The sequence below is a fragment of the Anopheles funestus genome, chromosome 2RL (genome assembly GCF_943734845.2).
Source record: "Anopheles funestus chromosome 2RL, idAnoFuneDA-416_04, whole genome shotgun sequence".
Lineage (NCBI taxonomy): Eukaryota > Metazoa > Arthropoda > Insecta > Diptera > Culicidae > Anopheles > Anopheles funestus.
Window position 1 is genome coordinate 74834379 of NC_064598.1, and position 20070 is coordinate 74854448.

The 20070-nt window shown below is 42.5% G+C and overlaps 1 protein-coding gene across 7 annotated transcripts in view; it reads left to right on the plus strand.

Annotated features, from left to right (window-relative positions):
* Positions 1-4512: 4512 nt before the first annotated feature.
* The window catches only part of LOC125761118 (nephrin-like), a 71998-nt gene continuing 56440 nt past the window's right edge, over positions 4513-20070 (plus strand). Inside the window, exons 1-2 of one of the 7 annotated variants that reach the window (XM_049421977.1) lie at positions 4513-5036; positions 6714-6994. The gene's annotated coding sequence lies outside the window, so the exon portion shown is untranslated. The remainder of the gene's footprint in view (positions 5037-6713; positions 6995-20070) is intronic. The other 6 variants (XM_049421979.1, XM_049421978.1, XM_049421980.1 and 3 more) reach the window with 6 other exon arrangements.

The window sequence follows — 20070 nt, forward strand, 5'->3', positions numbered from 1 at the left end:
TTACCACTTAGCCGGATAGTCAGTCCTTGCTACGCGGGGACGGTCCGGATGGGATTTGAACCCGGTCCGGCCGTGTGGACTGGCGCCGTTTATCACATGCACCACCAGCACCTTGCCCCTAAGCAAGGCTATTGTTCTATAATCAGTAATCCTAATCCTATAAACACTGGTTTTCTACCATACGGGGTAGATGATCTCTTGGTGGCGAAGAATCGTTTGGGGAGGTTTTTACAGGACAAGCATGGGGAAATTTGTGAAAGGTAAAAATCAGACAATACTTTACTTTTCCTCGTACTTACCCGCACAATTGATTAACACATTAAAAATCCAGAATATTAGAAGTATTTTATTTTATGTAGCGTAACACAAACTTAAACACTCCTTCCTCTCTGTGTAACAAATCGTAACGCTGTCAGTAACTCCCTACTCACCCCTTCGAATGTTACGTAGTAGTTGAATGTTCCCTTACTATCTGATTCTTTAATGTAGGTTGTTACGGTTGCATTGTGTTAAAAAAACTTCAAAAAGAAACAGCGCAGAAAAAGAGGTATAAAAACTCATTTCTAACCCGACGCGATTAGACCGTGAAAGTCGCTGTCTATCTTCGTCACCATCAAACGACTTCGAACTACATGCGACCGGAAGGAAATGACGGATGCATGAGTGTGGGTGTTTTTCTTTTGCCACTCTCAAAAGCTCCACCCATCTCCCCCCCTCCCCTTCCTCCTGCAATAAGGTATGATTGGTAGCGGAGGAGTACAAAAAGCCTAATTTCCCATCTCCAACGGATCAAACGTCATTCCACAGCGTTCGTGGAAAGCATGTGCATCGGGGTTTGGTGGGATGGAAAAAAGGTAGACCCATCCGGGATCGCTTTTCAAACAAGTACCCAGTAGAAAAAAAAGGAAGGGTAAAAGTGAAGTGCAAAACAAAACTACTTCCTTCCATTCCCGGGGCTCGTCTCTTGTTATCGCACATCCTGCAAACATGACACGGGCAAAGGGCCAGAAAGATGTGTTCCGTGGATATTCATTAGCTAAGCGTGAACAAGCTCACCTTCTCGCCGGTGCTGGATCCTGGTTTGTTGCCGGTTCGTATTCCCCGTACTTCCCTGTCCACTTTTTGCCTGTGCAATCCTTTTTGCAGATGTACGACGATGTGTTTACTTTAGACCACAGTTGAAGCGCCATGGCTTCAACTCTGTGTTCTATTTACACAAGATGGAGTGAATGATAATTTATTTCCAAGGTGTGCGTAGGGCTGTGCGGTACTTTCAACTTTTTTCTGTGTGGTTTTGTTTTTTCTTCTTCGGATCTTTCGGAAACCCCACATTCTGGTCCCGTTTTTTTTTAAACTGTGCCCCAGTTCGAAGGAAAACACCAAGAACCGGAACGGTGCAAATGAGTATGTTTGCATACCGGCTTTGCCCGTACCATCCGGATACGGTCGGGGAATTGAGTTTTCCTGCCTCCTTCTGTTATGCATTCCTATCGCTGATGCACCACGATTAAGCAGAACAGTCTCGTATACCTATTTTTTTCCCTATCTCCTCTTTCTTTACTGTAGTTTCATGTGCTTCGCTTTGCAACTGTCACAAACCATCGAGGCTTCTTAATCACTTGAATGTGCTTAGATATATCGCGCAGTCAGTGGGACTGTGTAGTACTACGCATTGTTTCCGACCAGGTGAATGTGCTTCGGTACAGTTTTTCTTTCAAGCGCTTTCAATAACCATCGGACGGATCCAGGAACCAGTTTCCAACCAGAGTCAGGCGGGAATTCTAATCAGAAAGAACTTTTTAATCAAAACCATCTCAATGGGATCGATGGTGAATAGGTACATCATTCAACAGAAGAATTATAGTGGGATTTGTTGTAGTGGTTTTGAAATCAATTGCTTCGATGGATACGTCAATTGTTTAATTGCGAGACGTCCGCATTTTCTAAATGATTGCAATTTTATGGATTGTATAATCCTTTGGTTTGAGAGGAATCAATTGGCTCAATTGAGTGTTATTTATTATAGAATGATTATTATTTATATGGTTTATTTGTTGGAAATTTTATTGATAAATTACACATTAGACGTAATTATGGAATATGCTTTGGAATATGTGAATAATGAACTTTGTGTAGTTGTCTTAAGTACTTATCATTTACTCATTTACTTACTTATCAGGAGCTAGAACAGTTTCGGGCTGGTACAAGTGTCCTTTAAATTATTTATTTGGTTTTTACTAATTTGTTAATTTCAATAAATGAAAATGGTTCCTCAGTTATGTTCATGTAAAAGGTTTTTCGTACTCTGACTTTCCGTCACTCAAAGAAGCATCCCTCCCTAAGAAATCTTCTTTTTTGAATTTCCATCAATAGAAAAAGTAATTCATGCGGTTTGAAACGACTTGCATGAACAAAATGGCATTCACGAAAAATTTCTGTCTGAACAAGGCTATTTGTTTAATGCTACAATACTGTAGCATTGTATTGAATACATTTCCCCCTAAAAGACATCCCTCCTAAAAGACATCAGTTGCTTTTTCTGAGATGAAAATCATATGAGGATTGCACAACAAATTCATCGGATTCAGTCGATAGAATAATGTTGCAGGAGTGAAGTGTTGTGTCGCATATCCTGTGATATGCAACAATTTATTTTAACGCAATGCGCATGTAAACTTTTCCCCCCTTTGAGATGAAACAAAAGAATAAAATTGTCACAGTGTAGCCTGTGACAAAAAGAACACATTTCCCCTATCCAAGGATGTGACTAAAACATTTGAAAAGGATGATGCGATTTTCACGCAGCATAATATGTTAAAACCAATGTCAATAGTAACATTTGTTTACTCATGAAAATAAATTACTAGTTACAATGAATAAGAAATTGTAAGTATGGCATGTCCTTCCGACAAGCATAAATAGACAATTATTAGTTCTGTCTGATGACGACTGGTGAACAACAGACGTAACATGTAGTTGAGTAATTGGGGAAATACATAATGTTACATGATAAATACAAAAAGGTCACACAAGGAGAAGTTATTTTCCCCCATAAGAAGAAGAGTCCTTTTCACGAGCTACAAGACGTCTATACTTGATTCATCTGATACAAAATGTATTGCAATGCTTCTTAGGATTAAACATTTGTTGCAATCCCTACCACACATTAAAAGCAAAGGGTAATTCATTGTATTGTAGGATTCATAGAGGGGAGAAGTTGCTTATGATGTATCGTGCAACATAAGCAGATTTTTATTCCATTTCCACGATGCAACTTGTGTTTTTCCCCGTGACGGAAAATTTGTCGGAGACACATTTACACGCAGTTGGTTCATTTTTTACGTTGCATTAGTAACATACAAGTACAATTTTGAGAAGGGAAAATTTTGATCATTTTAGGTTGCCCTGTGAAGTATTCACCCTTCTTTTTGTCACAGTTTGTTGTTTCCCCCCTTTTAACCATCACAGGAGAAGTGTTGTTTGCGTTTATGTTTCATATGTTCTCCTGTAGCATCTGCTGTTACTGTATGTTGTAAAACTTCTATTCTACGGGTACGACTTTAAGGATGTATGGCCTCTAGTTGCCTTTTCTCGAACTGATAGGGGTAGTGGATCTTAACTACAAGCACGAAGTAACACGGGATTGTCTGGAAAGATGGATTCCTGTGTCGTATCGTGGCATTAATTCGACAAAGAAATTAGTAGAAGAGAAGGGTACGACTTCTGAATGCAGTTTGGGAAATGTAATTTGTTTTATTCTAATGAACCGCAATGTCTCGGGCTAATTTTTTTCTGTGTTCACAGTTCAATGTGTGGAAAACTGCTCATTTTCTAAATTTATCTATTTTTAAACGTTGTTTAAAGTTAAACTTACCCTAATTAAAAACTAATTCAAAGTAAAATGTTCCGAAATTGTTTGCATAATTTTGTCAATTGGTTCTATTGATTATGGTTAATGGATGGAGCCTGTTCGTGTACGCTTCCGAAGAATTCGATTAATTTCTTTGTGGTCTTTTTGTATCAAACATAAAGTATGAGATAAGAAACATTACAATGAGTTAAATTACCGTTCAAAGGATGATTTAATGCATAAATTCAGGCTGATTAGTATGGGGTTAACAATACAATATTCCATTCAGCACTTTACTCTGATGCATAAAAGAACAAGAAATATCAATTCCATTGATCTTTTGTAATATCAATAGCAAATATTCACATAAATCCAGCTTATAAATAAATTATCTTGTAAAGTAAGCGAGAAGTAACAGATAATACCAAAGTGAAGAACTCGTTGCATGGAGATATTCCTCTCGAACAAGTTACTAGCCTACGAGCTACGCCGGAAAAATGCCTTGTATCATTCATTTTTCATCGAATTTCATTTCTCCCCTTAGTATTTTCCCCTTAAAATCATTATAGCACAATTCATTTGCAGAACGAAACCATTTCAAAGCGGCAAGGAAAATCCAACCAGTGCTGCGTACTTTTCCTTGTACTTTAAAATTTTCCTTGTATCTCACTAGCTCACTACATGAGCAAAACTATTAGCTTTACATCCTTCTCACGCTCTCACCTTCCGCTCGCAACCATCTCATTGTTGCTCATCACAAAATCGTTCCATTTGCTCTCGTGCACCATCGTGCACCGCCGAGGATTTTCAGCGCTCGGTTTCGTGCCATCATCGCGACGACTTTCCACAGTTTTTCCACCTTCACAGTTTGCCGAACCGTCCCATTACCTACGGCGCACAGTTTATCGCAGGCAACGCACAGCTCGACCGCAGCAACGAAGCAGGAAAAACAGCAGGCATTCGGTTCCCTGTTGTGCTAAGGGAACACCTCAGCATTTCCTCTCAGTCGCGAACCGATCTTGCTCGACGTTCGACATGAACCGTGGTCGTGGAAAAGTGTCGCGCCGTTTCTGTGCGAAAAATCTCGCAAAACACGGACTGGCACTGGTCGATTTGTCGTGGCAAATGTGTTAGGATGTGTTTGCCGCACAGGAAAAGTGAAATCCAACAGTGAGTGAGTGAGTGAGTGAGTAATCGGGTGGTTCGCAATTAATCGGTGAAGCAAACAATTGCAAAACAAACGCACGCAGCTGCGGACTCGATACGCGTGTGCTTTTTTTCTTTGGCCCTTTTTCGTTTGGTGTATTAAAACAAGTTCAGGGGTTTTTTGTTTTTTGTTGGAAAGGGTGTATACCAAGATATTACTTCATGTTTTTCGGGAAATTGTTCCCACCAACCGTGGTTGATTGTGTGCGAGGTTCTGTTTTTTTATTCCGAAGCAAGAAAACACCAGAAAACGAAACGCAAAATGTTCAAAACAAACCCCTTCAGGTTGGAACTAAGCAGTAAACTTGAAACCCGTGCCCGAACGTTCGTTCGGCTGAACGGAAAAGCCATCCATGCCATTGCGTTAGCGCACCACCATCACCGTAATCGGGTACGGGTACACCTTCCATCAAATTGCGTACAACGAGACCGGGTTCCAAATAAACGAAAAGCGGGAAAAAAGCATCATAAAAATAAAAACTCAACCATCGTCCCTTTCTCTTATTTCGCCCATCCCCCCCCTCGCGTGGTACCCGTGTGAACTTGGGTCACGCACGCATATCCTTCCGGGCTTGGTGGCGACATACACATTCAAGCGAGTGAATGAAGCGAAAGGAAGTGAAAAACTGGAAAGGAAAATAAGCAACCAAAAAAAAGCACACACTTAAGCTCGTTAATATCGACAAGGAGGCGGAAAACAGCGAGGAAGAACCAACGATAGTGTGCTGCTTTCCCGGGGTGTTTCTGCAGTTTCAGTCCCTTAACCATTTGAGGAACAGGAACCACCAATGTTCCAACAACAGCGTCCGGATGGCACTTCACTGCGCCAGGACGGTGAATTGCGGTAAAAATTGAACCGAAAAAAGCGTCCCGTGTACTACTAACCCCCGCCCCGTAGAGTGTTTGCCGTGTGAAGAACTAACCTCCTTCTCCTTTTACAAAATTCGATTTTTCCTAGCTTCTCTCTTTAACTGAATGTCCTTGCCTCTATGCTGGTTTTCCCGGCAAGAAGTGGTTTCGGTTCCGGTTCGGTTGTTTTCCTTTTTCGCTTTGCCCTCCCCCGGTTTTGTGTTCCTGTGGAACGTGCGTGTGCGTGTGTGTGTATTCTTGTCTTTCCAACCAAGCGTGAGGTTGGTCGTGTGTGACACAAAACAACAACAGCACGAAACTCGTGGTTAAAATATATTCCACACCGACACACACACACAGTGGCGTGAAAAGTGAGTTTTTCTTTACGATGTTTTATTTTTGTGATTAGACCAAAAAAAAAGAAAAAAAGAAAGTTCCCATTGTTATATTTTTGGCGTTTGTATCGTGTGAATAGTGTGACTTTGAGCGTGGAAAAAGACAGCAGCGTGGAAAGGCATTTGCACACACGTATACTTTGGATGTGATTAATGATTGACCTGCTTCCTAAATCGAAAGTTGTATAAAGATTGCAGCATTTCAGGCGCGAATAGTAGGGAAGCGCAGCACGCTGGCGGTGTTTTGTGGAAATAGTGGAGCTTTTATACCGCCACACAAAACTTACCGTGTAAATGTGTGAGACATGGAACAGGAAATGTATTCAAATTTCTTAAAGGTGTGTTCAGGGTAATGTGGTGATATTTCGCACATTGAAAAAGGTGAATTTCTTTCCTCTCCCCATCCCCCACAGTAGATCACAGAACAAGAAGAACGAGCTTTCCGCTTGCGAAAGTGTACACAGTTCGTGTGCGAAGTGAATCGGTTTCGTCAAGCAGCATGCATAAATTTTGCTGAATTCATCGTAAAAGTTAAGTGATTGCCGGGCGAGCGTTACTAACGTTCATCCTTTCTTAATTTTGCGTCCCTAAACATATCAAACACGCACGGGCACGGGGTGCTTCTGCGTGAAACCGGGCTAGATGGACGTAGCCGGACGGACAACTTCCAGCTAGAGAGTGGAGTGCTAAGTGGGTAAGTTTCTGGAGCTGCTTTCCACCTTTCGAGTGTTTTCTGTTTGTTCAGCCTGGCCTGTTTACTATTTGGGGAAGCTGTAAATTATCTTCCGAAACGGAAGTTTGCACGTTGACCCCTTGCGCACTGGGAAGGATGGATGGATGGATGGATGGTTCCCTGCTCAACCGCTTCCGCAACCAGCACGATATTGGGCTAGTCGGATCCTTTGACTGCGAAAAGTTTGCAAAAGTAGGGAAACCTATCAAGAGCGTGCGTACGCCATGAATGTGCACCATCCCTTACACACTGTACATTCGATTGCAAAAGTTCCGCACGAAACTTGGAATAAAATCCTTCGCAAGAACTTCACTGACGGCGGGGATTTGATTTTACCGCACTGGAATTATCGTACTCACTTTGGAGATGAGAGAAAAACGTACAACTTGAACCGAGTTTCGAGTATTTCGAAATCATTTGAATAACGATTGTTTCATGAGAAAGCTAATGGTTACCATGGTTAGTTGCCATGGTTATCCGTGTAGTGGATGGGGAATGGCAACATCATGAAAATGTCATCAAGAATGTCACAGTTTCAAGGCAAAAGGACGCCTGATAAGAACCTAGAAGCGCAGCAAAAACATAAAACAATGTGGACTAGGTACATTATGAAAAAAGATCCTAAACCTGTAGAGAAAAAAGTGGACAAAACGAAAAGTAAAAACGAGTATGATGAGGCGTGTAAATGAAACAGTAGGGAAATGTGAGAGAATTTAAATAAAAATCAGCTCATCGGCTAGCCAGCGTATCCGTGTCCGGCGTTGCGGCATTGTGAACGGTGAGTTGACAGTTTTGCTGGCCGTTCCTTTTCGGACGATCTTTTCACACTCCTTCACTTGATGCGTATAGCTGTGTTGGAAGATGGATGTGGATTGTAGACGGGTTTTTTAATTGATTCACGAAATGAATGATGAGAGTGTCGCGAATGGAAACATTAGCAATATCCTTCATCTCTCAACCTTGCTTCATTTCATTTTGTTCTTAGATGGATGCACGGTTGCGGTGCACGAGTTTGTGATGAATGATCCTTGATTTATGCTGCTTCGTACAGCTGAGTTGGTTTGTTTTCTAGCATACTTACTTACAACAGTTTTTTTATTTTTCAATATGTAATTTCAATTTTCTTTTACATACTTTCGTTTTTTTCGACCTTAACCAAAAAATAACGCATTAAGAAGCATAGAAATATGTCTGAATTTTGACACAAGTTCCGACTCAAAGTTGATTAGACACAAAGGTTGCGCCTTAAAGTATGCAATTGAGTTATTTTACATCATATTTTAAGTATCCACGATTTAAATACGTTTCCTTTATCTGATTAAGGATTCTTACGTTAGATGATCGTTTTAAATGCACCAAAAACAATCTATTGCATACATGCAGGCTGAGTGTGGCAGTAAAATCGCAAAATAAATCGTAATAGTACAGAGCAATTGATGGAACAATTTCACTTTCAGTAATTGTAACCTATAATTATGATAAAACCCATTTGGGTTTTAGTTCGGAATCACGCGTAATAATTATAAAATGAGGTAATTTTACAAAAAAACAGCATATTTGTTAATATTACATTGCATCAATTAATTGTAGCCTTTAAGTTGTGTGAAACATTTTACCCAGAACTTGTTTGGCACATTTAAAACAATTACAATAAAGGGTTCAAGGTCGAAACGTGAAATAACGTTGTATTTATACCGCGAGTAACTAACCTTACTCTCACTAAAAACAAAACAATTCCTGGTAGTAAAACCTTTAATTATAATCGTTTCGAGTTATGTCTCAAATCGCAACCAACTTACACAGTACCAAGCGCCAGTAGTAATGAGCCAGCTCGGTTATTATGTATGAATTCATAAATTCAATTACAGGATTTGCGACATTTACGGCAATTTGATAGACCGGTCAGCCAGTTTGATGAATGTTTCCCACCAATGACGATGATGACGATGGTGGTTAAAATCTTGAACGCTGTCGCTTTGAATTAATTGCCATCGCGCCGGCTGATATCGCAACGGTCCACAGTGCGATTTGAACCGTTTCACATGATGGCGATCTAGGATGAAAATAATTTATGCACTAGAAACGACAATGAAAGTGGAATTGTCGTTAGTGACCAAAAGTGCGTTCCATTTTGCTAGAGTTTTGCCACACTTTGTACAATTTTTTTGTTCTTGTTACTAGATTCTTCCACAAATGTTACTGGAGCATTATCGCTCGATTTCAGCCACCACCAACCGGTACCGGGACCATCGGGTATCAGTTAATTAAAATGAAACATTCAACCACAATCGAATAAAAGTTCATGTTTTCTCCATTCGGGAAAAGCAATTTACGATCTCGTAGCACTGCCATGGAGCACTCGGAGCGCTCCACCTGGACCTGGATTTCTGGTAGCAGTTTGATAAACTAACTTAAACTCCCGAGGTAACGGGGAGTAAAACATGGTCCGGCAAGCGTGTTGCCAAAAATTCGTCCTCTTGGGCGATTGGGAATCTGTGGATGTGGCTGTATGAAAATAGAAAGCCGCTGTTCCTCACGCTTTCAGCCATTCCACAAACAGGCACGCATAGGCATATGGGGTGGAACTAGTTCACGAATATATGGTAGGGGTTAAAAACCGCAAGCCACGCTACAATGGCACTTCGTACGAAGTGTAGTTTAATGTACACGCCCGAGAGAGCTCGACTACACCACTACGCCGTTATTCGCGAATGTTTCGGGACGATGTGTGTAACAGGATGGTTAGGTCGGTCCAAAAATTCCACCACGGATTGAGGATCTGTAAAAGCAGTACACCAGACCAGAGCCGATTTGGTGTGTTTCGTAAACGGGCTAGTTTTTCCAACCGAGCCTATAAAACCGTTATCGCAATTTAAATAACATTAGCAGAAATCCATACACTACGAGCAGTAAAAACTGGCTCGTTTGGCCATGTGGTTCGCGCTCCAAAGCTCGTCCATGGTGTGTGAGTGTATGTTGAAGTTGTTTAATATTTCGCTGCACGCTCGTGTACATCCTTGCCCGTGTGGAATCGTGTAAAGTGCCCCGACCCGACCCTGGCACGTTTGTGCCATTCCACAACAACTTGTGGTCCACCGGGTTTGTTGTTTTTCTTTTCCCATCCTACGACAACTTCACTGCCATATTTATTTTTCTTCTTTTTTTTTGGTTCGTTCCTTTTGGACTTTTGTTTTTACTTTAAGGAAAAACGGCCATACGTGGCCGTATTCTTGATCCGCGTGGTTCACTTGCACTGCACGGCACACGCTCGAAGTTCCTTCGTGTGCACAAAAAGCGAAACCCTAACCACCCCGGCTAATGCTTCTTCATCCGCTTTGCCCCGTCGTCTCCGAGAGCCATTAAAAGTGCGAGTTCGGTTATTGCCGTTTGGGGAAGTTTGATGAATTTTTGATGGCGTTCTCTTATGCTTGCTGCCTTTAACGGGTGTACCGGGCCGCTGAAAGGGGAATGGGGGGGATTCTTTTTCGGTGTTGTTCCTTTCCCGCCTTAAGGGTAGCTTTATGTTACTGCCAGTAGGTTGCCCTCCTACTCCGTGTTTTTTGGGCGGTTCATCAGGCCATAAAGCCGCAGCTTGGGTTGTGTTTCGGTGCCGTTTTTGTGCCTCCGAATTTGTGGCACGGCCCACGGCCGAAAAAGGAGCCCAACATCATCGACATTAGCGTGTTGCCGGAGCACGGAGCAGCAATAGCGTAATTTGTCTCGTATACACTTTTCTGTGCAGAGTGTTCAGCTTTAAAGTGGCATCATCAACATCGTTCGTCCAGCCCTGCTCGTCGCTTTAGTAGACGGTTGAGATGAAAAGGGTTTGGAGAAGATGTGTTTTTCTTTCCGATCTCGAATACCCCCAAGCGGGAAGGGGATTTTCCACACCCGCAGGTATACGTTTTGTGTTCCCATTTAGGGTTCATTTGGTCACCATTTGTAATGTGTGCTTCTGCTGCATCTTTATGTTTAATTTTCCCCAATCTCCCAACAATATCCCTTGTTTTTTGGTTGGCAATACCTAACGGAACTGTGAACCACAGCCACAAACCGACGTAAATTAAAACTTGTGGAATTGGGAATGTTTTATTTGCTCCTGCTTCCCCGCCCCCCGTTCGGTCCAGCACTCAGGGGAAGCTTTCGAATTTTGGTGCGCCCCATGAGCTGGACAAACAGAACCGATAACGGTGCCTAATGAGATGGAGGGTTTTCGGAACCCGCCGTGGCACCTGACAATACGCATTATTCAACGCATTAACCTGCATCTCCGGTTCGCATGCGTGATTAACCGATTGGTAGATTTTATTGATGAAAGCTGGGATTTTTTGGACAATGTTGAAGGGCAGATTAATGAGCTCGGGGGCGGTGGCAAAGAGTGTAGAGGGTATTTAATCGGAATCGGAGGTACAGTCGGTTTGCACACATTAATAAAATATACCAATTTGTGTAAATACCTCAAGCAGGATTAATGTATGATGAAGGTAGATTACACCAAATACAAACGTTTGATGCATTACAATTGCTTTCGGTTATCGATTGTAAGCGAATGCATGACAAATTTAAATCTGTCATAGACACCAAGCGGGATAAATCTTTCCATGATGATTATCGTTCCGTTAAGTGGAATAGTAATTAAAGGAGATTTCAGTAAGCTTTAAACGTTTTGCAATATTAAGGGTCATGGTGACAATCGCGGATGATCAGCATTAAACTGTATGTAAAGTAGAATAATTTCTACTGAAATATTTTTTGAGAGGGAAAAATAAACTACTATTTTAATAAATAAAATAGCGTCCAAAATGTTGGCGAATTACTAACAAATATGTTTTTTCTTAGTGCATGGTATCATGATACGGTTACATTTTGAAAATGACTATCGCTGTGAGAGCTTTCGAAATTTGTAGCAATTTAATATGAAAATAAAACTCTCGTAAAAACATTTATATTGCATACTTTCATACATTTCGTGCGATGAACATAAAACAAATGATTAACAAGAAACCCAATTTATGTAGCAAATCATTGCGCCAGAAAGTATGCAATCACACGTTTAAAGAACTTTTTCCGGATTTTATTAGGAGTTTCCAATTGATTTTTCCAGCATTAAGTGTTCAAACTCATCAACTAGAAATATTCTATTGGTTCCAACATTTGTATATGACTGATCAATGGTTGGTCTTGTGAAATACATAGATTACTATAGTGTATTCGATATCAGTGCACTTAAACCAATAACTCGACAACTAATGCCATGCAGTCGCTGTGTAATAGTAGTTCGAACGTATCGTATATAATTACAACCAACGAAAAAAAGCTCTAATACCACAATTGTTACTATCGCGATTGATAGTATCAATTTAATGGTTTTGCTAGGAAGTCCTTTTCCATCAGAATTAACTAGACAATACGATACGAACAGGCATTTTAGACGAATCAATTAACAAATAGTAAATTCCCATTTTACCAAAAACCATATATACGATTGAAATTCCAGCTTCTTCCTCCGATTCGTGCTGCCGGTTGTGAAATACAATCAATCTTCCCACATCAGCCAATCGATTTGAGGAGACGAGTTTTACAAATGTTTCACCGCACCTCCGGCCTGGTAGCAAAGACCTACAACATTCATCGCCTATTATCTCCTACCGCTTCCCTTCCTCGCACTAAGTGAGACGTAATGATCAAAGCTTCCGATGCCATTCTCTAAAACCCGCCTCAGCGTCCAAATCCCACAATTAATACCGCATCTGCTGGGCGAACGCGAAATGAGAGAGCTTTTCTCACCACCCCGACTTTGGGGTGGGACACGTTTGGGTGAGGTGAAATAATTCCTCAAATCAAAACAAGCAACCAACCGTGCTGATTAGTTCGTTCGAAATCAAACACCCGCCACACCAGTGCGCAGGTTACCCGGCCGCCCTAACGATACTGCTGTTGCGTCGTTTGGTTCCGTTTTCTACCACACTCCCGAAGTCGTTATTCCCGACGTGGTTAGAAAATTGCTAGAGCGTGTTGGTGTTGATGGAGTGGTAAACTCGGGTGTCACTCATTCGGAACCACCTGAGAAGGATCGCTGGAATGTTGGTAAAACTCCCTGCCCGGGCTCCCTGGTCTTGTATGGCATGGCCCCCCCCCCCCTGTTTGCGTTGTTAAGAGTTCGTTAAACAATCCTGGCTTCGTGATTGGAATTGACGCGGTGGAGTAGTCCCGCTCGGATGGAAGATTCGCACAAAAGAGTCCGATACATGCTCCAAGTTTGTGGTCCTTAAACTCCCGCAATAAGGACACTGGTAGAAAGCAAGAATCGTAAGTAATTCTCGAATTATCAATCAATTTAATAATTCCTCGCATGTCGCACAGGCACAACAAACCGGCGGACCTAACGGCCTTCGACCGAGCTCGAGTTTGTGTTGTTCCTGAGGTACGCTTTGTTCGGTAAATAGAAAGACATTTTCAAGATTGCACGTACTTCATCTGTGAACGTTCGAGGGTGTACTGTCGCTAAGGAATGCCGTTGGTGAAATGGTTTCGCTGCTAGCTTCCGTGCTAAATCGGAAAACGTGGCAAACGTGGACGCATAGGGACACTATCCTCTGGAGATACGGGCAAAATATATAGACCTTTGCCCAGCAAGACCAGCCCGGAATCGAAAGGTGCGCACGCGATAAGCGACAAGAAAAATATGTCTGCACAACCTACATACTAAGCGCACTATAATAAACTGTGCATGTCCGTGATTGCATTTCTTTATGGATGCCATCGGGAGATGTTAGGTATCTTTCGGGGTTTGGGTGTTTGGGCTGAAGACTACCGTTACCTTGACTTTTGCGGACCTGTCACACGAGACCGGACATCCGAGGAACTGGCAGAGATCAGAGCAAAAAAAATGTTTTCAAACATTTCCGCCCGTACTGCTAGTGTACGTGGCGCTTGTTGAGCTTTGCCATTTCAGGTCACAGATATGGTAGCGTCCAGGTTTACCTTATGTTCGCTTTGCAATAACAAGTTGCTTTTGCGAAGCAACTGGAATGAAAAAAGCAAAAACAAAAAACAGGGAGTGAATTTTGGGAATCTGAAGGAATCATTGAAGTCTCCGTCGAATTCCTTCAGGGAAGCCGGTTGTACCGGGAAAGTCAAACTCGATCCCCGTGACCAAAGCCGGATAATGCAATCCGACAGTTTGGCACCGAGACTTGGGATTTTTGTGCCCGCTTACGGAACGGTTTCAGTTGAATCGGGTTGCTACAAAAAGAAAAAAGGACCGAAATTTCAACGTCTATCTTTACTATTGCGAACGGCCACGACTCTCGGCTCCCATGGCGCGGCATTCCACCAGTTCTAAGTATTGCATTCGATCGTTTAAACGGACTATCGTAGGCGAATTATGGCAGTGAGCGAAAATCGCAACGGACGTGGCTCGGGAGCGGAATGACCCTGTACGACACCAAAGCACGTCCAGCCCTATAGCAGGACGGTGCTCTATTTGGCATTTCTTCCCACCACTGTCTCGTACCTTCCTTCGATTTTTTTCTTTGGTGTTTGCTTGCATCACTATCCGCTGTGGGTCCGCTTTAGGACGTCATTCTCACGTACCACCGTATTTTTTCCTGTCGATCAAACCGACCAGAACACACATGTGGAGGACTTTAGCAGCAGCAACGCACACACACACAAAAACATCCCCCAATAGCTGAAGATGTTTTAGGTGGAGTGAAATTTTGGCCAAACAAGATGGTAGCCATCGTGCCCAAAACGTTGACGTTCTCGGAATCGGAAATATATGTGTGAGCCGGGTGGATCGACAAAATCGACCAAAACAGATCACCGACACCGACCGACTTCTTTTCGCAGCTTCATCCCACCCTCAGGGCAATCCGTCCGCGCATGTGTGTGTGTGGGTGGGTGTTTGTGTGTTGCTTTTTTTTTACTTCCCCTCCCATGAGTATTTTTTGTTTGTGGTGAAAACGGTTTTTCCCTTCTCTTTTGATCACCGGAACGCTAGAGGGCGCGATGGATGTTTAAAATTTCAATCACGTAATATCGTTTCAAATAGTGTAGTGGGGTTTGTTTCTTTTTATTTTTCACCCGCTTGCCACACCGATGTCCTTTAAAACCTTTTTGCCCTCAGCTCAATTCTTCAACAGTGGGCACCGGTTCTACCGGTACCCCTTTCGCTGGGCGCCTTTTGAAGCTTTCCATTTTGGCACGTCCGTGCCCAGCATATGATGGAGTTGCGGTGCGGTGTGGCATGGTGTCATCTTGCCACCTGTCTTACCCCGCCTTCGCCTATATTCGCCGGAAATATTTATTAAACCTTTTCCAAGCCAATGGTCCATTAAATATCGAACGAAATTGGTTGAACGGTAAGATTCGGCCACCGAACCCAATGCCACATTCCGTGAACAGTTGTGTGTCCGTCCGTCCGGGTGGGAATCTCAAGCAAAACCAGCTTCTTTGGCTCACTGCCATCAAGGACACAAGCAGCAAAGTACAGTGAAAATGACCTAACACAACTCACTGTGCGCCTTCGGGTGAGGTGAGCGAACGGTGCAGCGGCAGGGACATCGGCCGAAGAGCGCAGCCAGGAAACCTTAATCGTAGGATGATGATTTCGAGCGAAAGTAGGTGGAAAATAGCTCCAAACTGCTATCGACTTGACAGTCGTCCGGTTTGCTGGGAAGCCCCGAAAAAGAAGCTCTGCCACGTGTGTATGTGTGTGTGCTTTTTATGATGATTACTTCTGTCGTTATTTGCGGTCTGCAAAAACCGTGCGGGCTCTGATTTGGCAGAATTTGATCGATCATAATAGACGACCCCGCACCGTTATCGGCTGCTAGCCGACGATGACCGCCGGCCTGCGGTTGCCCCGATGGGAATGGATAAAAATCACAACCAGATCTGCTTTTTCTTTGCCACTTTTCGGTTTATCCTTTGCGAAAAGGAGAGTTAATTAATGATTCAACCAATCGTGAATTCGTTTCCCGAATGGCAGATTAGCAGAAAGCCGGCTGGTGCGGTTGTAGAAAAGCAAATCGAAAAATACTGATGATGAATGTTTTATGATGAAACTTTAGAATTTGATAGTGAATATATTAACAATAGTAACAATAAAACTTTCAACCGAAACGGGGACTGTGTAGAAAAATGGTTAACGAATGCAATGTCAATTTTAAATTCGAGTCAAAATATAAAATGTATTGAAATGAAGATAACTTAAGGCTGATAAATGAACTGCTATTGATTGATAAATATTTCAAATTGATAAAAATTGATTTAACGTTTTGCTGTTTGTTCCATTAAAAAATAATGGATATTGCATTGCATTTCAGCGCCTTTGGAAAAAATAGTATCAAATATTGAGCATGCTCGTCTATTCTGAACAAACCGAAAGCTGTAAGATAAGCTTTAATTCCGGAAATATGAAATGCTTTCTGTATTTAAAATGTGTAATTTGATTCCATCGTTTATGGCATACGATTTATTAACTATTTATGTAGCTTGTTCATTATGTTTCAAAATTATTATTCAACTTGTTTTTCATAAATGAAAATGAAAATTTAAAACAGAACAAAAAGTACAGCTTTTTGGTACGGATTCCACACGAAGCTTAAACATATTCGATCGATAAATCATATCTCTTCACCACAAGCACAACAGCACTGTAAAAGATCCATTTTTCACCACGCCCCGCCAACCCCGACACAGGCCTCCATCATTACCCAGCTTTCCACGTGTTTTTATTTGGTTCGTTCCAATTATGATTACGTCCTTCACGCATCGGCGCTAACAAAATGCAAAGTTATAACAATAATATCACTAATGGTTGCCGAATGCCCGAACCGTGCCGTGCCACAAACTTTTCCGCCCCATGGTTTCCACGCGACAGCACGAAGGTGCGCAAAAATTGATTTTGAAGATTTTATTCTGTGTCTGTCACAGAAGAACAAACAACATGGTACGTGCACGTGGCGGATTGGTTCTGGCGCGAGAAAGAGAGAGAGAGAGAGAGAGAGAGAAAGAGAGGGAGATGAAGGGAAGATATGGAAATGTGAAGCTGTGCAAGTGGAGAAATGGTCGACGTTCGTCCAATGCAGAACATGAACGCAGCCTGGGGACGCAACAGTACGTGAGAATGGTTAGCATCAAAGCGTTGGTACGGGGAATTAAATTTGGAAAAATGATAAAAGTTGAAGCATTAACTTTGTTTATTGGAGAACGAAAATTTCAGTACATTTTATTGTACCCAGTTTCGAAGTAATGTTTGTTTGAAAGATTTTAAGTAAAATAAACATACAAATTTTCAATCACAATTTAAACAAAAAACAACATCACATTTGAATGTCTGACAATCGAGGCTTTAAAATAATTTCAATTCTAAATAAAGAACAAAATCGTTTTTAAGTCTAGTGCATCGTATGCAAAATGACAGCTTATTAACTGAGCCGATTAAGGGATTAGCGTTTGTAAGCTGCAATATTAGCACAGTGCAGAATATGGTTGCGTGCCACCAAGGCTTTGCATGCTGTGTTTGAGCTATTTTAAGCTACACCCTTACACATCGGTAACACATCGGTAGCCCGAGTGTTCGATTGGTACGAAAAAAGCACTAGGTGGTTTCCCAGGTTCGTTTTAAAAATCCAAGCATAGCTAAACGGAACCATAAATAGTGTGAGAAATAATTCCTGAAAAAAAAAATCTTAAATACTACCCACACCCATCTAACAACCGTAAGCTGAAACATTTTAAAGTTGCGCTCAAAACGCAACAAACTGTTGATATGAATCGACTATGTAGAAGAGAAAGAGAGAGAGAGAGAGCGTGATAGGAAAAAAGGTCCTAATACAATGGATCGAACCATTTTCGGAGACTAATCTAGGCGCTAGTCCTTCCGCTAGCTGAAGCGAGCGTCCTAACCCAAAATGGTGATAGCGGTGGAGGGCAATAATCGTTGTTCCATGTCCCGGATGATGGTGCGGGTATGCATTGTGTTTTGGGTGGGAAGGAAAAAATAAATTACCACCACTTAAGCCAAACTCCCGGGTGCGTGTGCCGGCTATTTCCGTACACCGATCGATCGGAGCACCGGGTTTGAATCGTTCCAGTCGACTTCAAAGCGACGCTTTGCCAGACTGGCCCATTCAACAACCTTTTCCCTACGTTGAGATGTACGCTTAAGCGAGAAGCGAGGACAGCGAGTCAATCAATGAGCTCCCCTGGTTCAAACGATAGCATTCCTCGCCCTCTCTGTATAACCAGACGGAGCGAAAGAGAGGTCTTCCGGTTGCTGAAAACAAGAGCGACTGTCTGGCCGTACTGTGTGGGGGGAGGTGTGCCTGGTGTGCGCCCAGCATAAAAACAGAACCATGATGAATACTAAGCCCGTACAGCGAACTAATCGCCCGTGACGGCACGCAGTCGACCGTCATGCTGTGCACTTGTCCTACCCCGTTTTGGGTGGGCAAATCCCTTGGAATCTCCCCGAGTACGGTAATTGATATGCCCGAAGGATGCACTTGCACCGTTCGATTGTAATGGAAATTAATCCCTTTCGCTTGCATCCGGAGGTTGTAATTGTAGATTCCCAAGGACTTGATGGATGGATGTGAGGAAAGGGAGCTGAAGGAACGTTTTGTGACGTGCGTTCAATATTGTCGCCACGATAGATGGCGCTATTGAGGTATGGTTGGTGCGCCCTCTGCGGGAAACTTCCACAAGTCAAGTTTGACGTTTAGTAAATAGCAGTGTGTTCGTCCATTGAGGTGGACTTCACTGCGTCACTAGTTCTGGTGATGCATTTTTTTTCTTGAATTACTCTGCCTGTGTTGCCTTGCTCAATCCCACGAATTCAGTCACAGTGTGGAGTGCAAATACGATCGATGGTCGATTTTCGGACGCGCCACACAGGTCACGTAGGTGTGGTTCATTATGATTTACAATTACCACTGTACGCTACACGCTCCAGGGGTCACACCGATCGAATTACCCGTACGGTACCGTACTGCAACTCCAAATTGTTCCTTCGCTCCAAGCATAACGGAGGAAATTAATCTTGGTGTCGGGAAAAGAATGGGTGGCAATTTCCGGATGGACGAGAACTGATGGCAGAAGGTCAGCCCGGGTGCTACGTTCATGCCTTCTTGGCACCTTTTTGCTGAAGCTGGTCATTTAAATGCTACCTGGTAAATGAACTCGAGCACGATCCGGTAGAAAGCAGTATGCAGAGAAGAAAAAAACATCGCTCCACTGCTTCAGCAGGGAACCTTTCATGACCATTATTTGACCAAATGAGTGGACCGCAACGAAACGATTAAAGGAATGCATAGCTCGGAACGACAAATGGGTGCCCTCGTTGGGACATTGCAGCAAGCGGAAAAAAACACTTTGTAGTCGGTAATACTTTCCCACTTCGGCAGCATAATGCCGTATTGACCCGGGAGTGCATTATTTTCTACTAATAGAATCGAATCTTGGTGAAACAATTCTTTCGTATTTTACCATTTTAGTACAATTATGTTGGAGAATTTAATTCGCCTAGGGTTTCGTATCCTTTCCTGTTCCCGTCCCTTCGTTTCGCTGAAGGTATATCGGGGAACATCTATTTAGGTCGAAGGATTCCGATTTCCATGCAAAACTGGTGAATATTTGATGTCGAATGAATGCTTTTCCTGCGAAAATGTACAATGCGAGTGTTAGCCTCAGTTAGCCTCGTGGAATTAAATGCAAAACGAAGTGGAGTAAAATTACGCGGCAACATTGTTAGACAGGCCGTAATAAACGACTGAAGAAAAAATAATGAATGTGGCTGGAAGGGAGACCGAATCGAGTTCGAGTTTCAGGGAATATAAATTAAACATTCTGATGGGAATCTGTCGCGAACGGTAAACGTGCTACTTCCAGGAACGGTGAAACCATCTGACGAAATGAACGACACGGAAATTATTGCAATTGCAAAGATTTCTCTACAGTGGTTTCACTGCCGGTTTGAACATTTTCTCGGTGTTGGAATTTGGATGAAATGTATTTCGTTCTCGAAT